This window comes from Thunnus maccoyii, chromosome 13, assembly GCF_910596095.1.
Source record: "Thunnus maccoyii chromosome 13, fThuMac1.1, whole genome shotgun sequence".
NCBI lineage: Eukaryota > Metazoa > Chordata > Actinopteri > Scombriformes > Scombridae > Thunnus > Thunnus maccoyii.
The window spans coordinates 8,678,919-8,684,918 of record NC_056545.1 but is presented as its reverse complement, the minus strand read 5'-3'; positions in this window follow the sequence as shown (position 1 = coordinate 8,684,918).

Sequence of the window (6,000 nt, the reverse complement as noted above, 5' to 3'; positions counted from 1 at the left end):
AATCGTTATGATTCATAATCATGAATGAATGTACATAAAGTTAATGGTTAACCAGTTTAGCAGCGAACATGCCTTTACAGTCTGGATGACTGTGACAATCTGGTGTACAAATGTATGAGTCACATGGTAAAACCAGACCCATAAATAGGACTTCCCCTCCCTGTTTGTGTCATTTGAACCATTATCTTTATTGTCTTCTGTTGATGTTTCAGATTATCTTCTGCACAAGTCGACAGTTAAACTTTAGTTTGACCTACATCTGCTGTGTTGACCCCGTCTGCTCGCGTCAATCATTTACAGCCTCGTTACACTGAACAACTCCCAGGTTTCTGCTCAGTCACATGTTTGACTGTAGAGAAAACATCCTCGACATGCCCAAGAGGGAGGGTGGGGAAACTTAATCCACAAGAATATTTGAAAAGACTCGAGTTATGTCAGGAATGATTGCTCATGGTTTCACACCAGCTGTGTTTGTTTTCTGGAATATTAGTGTTTATGACTCGCCTGCCACAAAAACACAATTAGACCAAACTGTAAAAACATGGCGTCCAGTGAAATATTGTCCTCCATACATCTTGGATTTTGGTTAGAAAACCCAACTGCAATGGATTCTCCTTAATATTTGATCAAAAACAGACATAATTTGGACAAAGAATTATTGTTTGCTTGCAACTGTGAAATTTGGTTTTACGCATTTATGGAGATCAGTGAATGATACCTGATAGATGATCCTATAGATATACAGTATACACATAGATGTCACATAAGGGTCTGTGGGTCTCAGCTGCCGCCATGTTGAACCAGTCTTCTACATCAGTGTTGAAACACCTACCTGATGATCTCGCTCAAAGAATAAACGCTACTTTCACGTTGACTACACTTATATTAGATTAAGGCTAAATTTATACAGATCACGTCTCTAATACACAAACAACAACTCATTTCCATTTTCCTGCTGCTTTTGGTTTTATTTCTACAAAACAACTTATTGAGCAGAATATGTTACTTACTAATTAACTTACCATTACTTCAACCAGCTGATGATAAAACTTACTGTATTCATATTTTTTGTCATTACAGTGTGTGTGAAAAACACACTAAAAAAAACCCTTTGAGTCTCTATTCTACATTTTTAAAATCATCATTGTAGCCATATAACAAAATTAGAATATATAACATACTTCTAAAATAATTACAAAACATACGCTCAACTTTAATGTATTGTAGTAATATTAGCCTACTGTTACTTTGCATTAAACACAAGTATTTTTTGTATGAAACTCATCGTTTCTGAACAGCAAAGTATTCTGTATTCCACATAAATTGTGTGACAACCCAAACTGCTATTTATTGACTGACTGACAATTCAGTGTTATGATAGCCGTAAAAGCAGATGGATGTCTTCCCATAATACTTTTTTTATGCATTCAGACAGGCGACCAAACCAGGACCAATATGGCCGCCATGTTTAGAATTGGTACAAATATCTTTACTTCCTACTGTCACTAGGAAAAAAAGAATTCAATTACATCTTTCAGCCGCATCTGTACTTGTTGTTTAAAGCTGTAATAACTGATTTCTTTTACGTGCTAATGTTAGCATGTCAATGTGTAGCATCAACTTTAAAACTAGCGGTGGAAGTACTCAGATTCTTTACTTACAGTAAGTAAAAGTCCTGCCTTTAAAATCCCACTTAAGTAAAAGTATAGAGGTATAATCAGCTAAATTTACTTTAGATACTGAAGTAAAAGTACTTGTTTTGCAGAAAATCGGGCTGATATATCAAATAAATGTAAAAAAAAAAAGTCATTATCATTATTACTGATGAGTCAGTGCAACATCTTGAGATGATAGATTGGGTAGAAAAGAAGAAAAAACAAAAGTTCTGCTACATACATTTCTTTAATCTTTGCATTTTTGTGAAATGTTGGAGTTTTATCAGTTTTTTAACAGTTATTTATTTGAAACCATGTGAGGGGAAATGTCTCTTTGACCGAACTGCAAACAACTCAAAGACATCTGAAACATGACAAAGAGACACAAATACACACTGATTTTTTTTTGTAAGAGGTTTGGGGAAAAAGTTTGGGAATCATTGGTTTAATCTTTATCAATGCAGCAAAATTTATAAGCTCATCATTATGTTATTTTATATTTTATAGTGGAGTAGAAAGTACAATATTTCTCTCTGTAATGTAGTGGAGTGGAAGAATAAAGTAGCATCAAATGGAAATACTCAAGTAAAGTACAAGTACTTTAAAATTGGACTCAAGTACAGCACCTGAGTAAATGTACTTGTTACATGTTACATTCCACCACTGTTTAAAACATAGTTAAGTCTACTACAGCTGAAACTGAAACAACTCGCCACCATATCAAGTTTCCTCTTTCCTCTGGTGCCATCTTAGCTAAACTGTGTCCTCGTTTTTTTCAAATTTCTTTCTTGTTGTTGATATATTTTCTGCATTTTGGGCACATCTTTAAAACTCTGCATCAGTGGAGCACCCCGACAGCCGAATGATAACTGCACATGCTGCATTCTGCAAACGTCCCTGGTTTGATTCCAGCCAGGGACCCTTGTTGCATGTCTTACCCATCTGTCTCTCCTCTTGTTTCCTGTCTGCCTCTTCACTGCCCACTATCTGATAAAGGCATAAATGACAAAAAAAAAAACCTCTCCATTATGAAATGCCTCATAGATCTTCAGTGAACACATAAAGACTGCAGTGTTTCAGTTATCACCTGTAAAATCTTGTAAGATTAATATTATTATCATGGTGTGAACATCTGATGATGTAGAACCCACAGAGGAACACGTTACCCTTTTAAATGTCAACTAATGAAACATGACAACCTCCAAAACTTGATTTTAATGGGTTTCATTTAACATCATGTGCTTCACAACACAATGAATGATTTATTTCATTTTGATCCTGAACGGATATCCCACAGATTCACAAGCTGACAAGCTTTACTTCCATGCAGTTTGTGATTCAGACCTACAAGCTGTGAGTGTTCATGTCCGAGTGAGTCATGCTGCCTCACGGTCACAGTGACCTGCAGAAGTGACTGTGTTGTGAAAACTCTGTGCCAGAGTGACGTCTCAGCAAAAATAGCTTCCTGTTCGACCAGTTGTGGAACAAAACAAGGCCAGGCATATATAGACCGCTATAGATTTTATCGGGTTGCATTGACGTGCGGACACAGAGGAAAAGACTCAATTTGTTTTCCAGCTCTGGGCAACTAAACAGGCCGTTAGTTAGAGGGCATCTTATAGATCCAGACATTTAAAGTTTAAAATGTTCACATGTGTCTTAAAACAACAGTCAGGTGTCCATATGAACAGGTTTTCCTCGCTGTAATCATTCCTCCTGTTCATACTGGATATTAAAAGATCCTTCAAATGTGCTTTCAATGGAAGTGATGGAGGCCAAAAATCCACAGTGTGTCCACACAGTCATTTAAAGGTTAATGTGGAGCTTATATGAGGCTTCAGCAGTCTGAGTTATTCATATCAAGTGGATATCTGACACATTTACAGTCTTTTTAACATCAAATTCCCTCTTTGTGTTTCCTCGGACAGTGTTTCCCTGTTGAGCTGCAGGTGGAAGTATAGAAACAAAAAGAGGGACTTTGGCACTAAAAAGACTGTAACACTGAAAGATATCATGCTAACATTTAGAATGCATTTAGCATGTTAGCTTTTTGTTTTGTTTATATGTGTACAGTGTTCACATACAAACATTTAACACGTAACATTTATCATGTTAGCCTTAATAGGCATACAGTTTGCATGGAAACATGATGCTAACATTTAGCTTGCATGCTGATGTAAGCATGTTAACAAACTAAGATAGCATGTTAGCATTATGTCATGTATAGACTGAGTTTAGCACTGCGTAATTTTGGCAAAAAGTTGAGCTTGGGCCAACTTTTGCTGCAATGCAGCACTAAAAAGACTAATGTTGAAAGATATCTACTTGATTTGACTCATTTGGACGCTGAAGCTTCATATTAGCTTCAGATAAACTTTTAAATACATTTTTGCACAGAAGGAGGACTGTGGATTTTGTCCCCCATCACTTCCATTGTAAGTGCATTATGAAGGGATCTTCTAATGGTCAGTATGAACAGGAGGAATGATCAAATGGTCATGATCAATAATACATTAATGAAGCACTATAACTTTATCTTATTATTTGCATTTGAAGATTTGATGTTACACTGCATTTTCTTTTTTTATTAATATTTTTCAGCAGTGCAAACAAACAAACAAGAATAAATCTGTGATCACTTTCTAAACATCTTCATTGTCTGCACTAAATTCTTATTATATGGTTTCTCTGACTTAGTCCACCAACAGTAGAATGTCTCAGAGCAGAATTTTGTCTCCATTTTAGCCAAATTTATTATTATTTCATCCCTATTTATATATTTATACATATAAATATGTTATTATTATATCCCCAGAGATTTAAAGATTTCACACAACTTCCAAAAAAACTATATATGTTTTTTCAGAACAACGTACCACTGAATAAAACATAAGGATCTTTTTTTAAAACTGTACAATGGCAGCTGTAGGATCAGTCAATATCTCTGATTGGTTATTCCTTCATGTGATTGCTTGAGAGTTTCTCTTAAAAGTTGCTTTTACACGTCTTTGTAAGTAGGAATAAGTAATGTGATAAATGTGTCTTATTGCTCACACTAACTTTTTTACTTTCAAGTTGGTATTTTAGAGCATTCATAAGTGTAATTCTTTGAAATTTGATAGATAGATTTTAATCTCAACGAGACAACCTGATCAAATAAAGGTTAACCATTCTTTCAAAAGCTCTTCAAATATATGGCTGCTCTTTTTTAAATATATTACTTGGTGACAATAATGCACTGAAATGATTAAATTGTTCAGCAAGTGACTTTATCTTACCTCAACCACGTTATTTTCGTTTTTTTAAGAGAGAAAAAAAGATACTTTAATTACCAAATTTACACGTTCTGTTTAAGTCTTGTAGAGAGAACGACTAAACATGAAGACATGCATGAATTCATATCTCACAGTTCAATTTACACAACACGTAAAAACAAGAAAGCAGTTATTAATTATAAAAAAACAGTGTACACACAACAATGCACTAAACTCTTCTGCTTACTGTGAAAACATTTCTGCAGAGCTACAGTACATCAAAGGAAATAAAACTACACATTCATTTTAAAAAAATTGTGCGTCATAAGCAAACACAGCTGCACACATACAGCATTAAAAAAAAAAAAAATCAGAATCTGGCTAATTCCTGTTTGTTAGTACGACACGTACGATTAAAGTCAAAAACTGCACATGTGCATTTATATATTCAAGCATGAGTGATACTAGTTATCATCTAAGTGTCATCTACTGTGGTGCAAACAGTGTATGGTCAGAGATGAAATGAATAGAGATGTAGTGATGCATTTGACTGATACGCTGTCTTCACTTAATTCTTTGCCTCCCTTCTTGCTTTCCCTCTGCAGCTTCATTAAAGAGCAAAAACATTAAATTATTATTCTTATCATCGAGAAATTCCACAAAAACACCAAAACCAACAAGTATTTTCTGTGCATCAAAAGCCTGATATATCTTTTTTTCTTTGTGCCACAGAGCACCAAAGCTCCAAAAAACTACTAAAAACACATCAACAAGCCACACATTTGCACTACTTGGACGCATTTTTTTCAGTTGCACATAAAAAAAAACCTTAGTGAAAATTTGAAAAAATGTGAAAATATTAAAACAATGTTTTTACGCTTGGCTGAGAAGTTGAAAGTTGGTGTAAAGCAAAATGAGACAAAGTGCAATGGAAATGGCATTGGAGAGTATCTATCTTCCGTATCGTGATGTATTTCCGAGTGACACGGGATAGACAGGCAGGACGTAACATTGGGAGGAATTTGATTTGAACGTGAAAAGTGGGCATGTAGTTTGAAGATTGATTGTTGGGTAAATGTCATGATATTAAT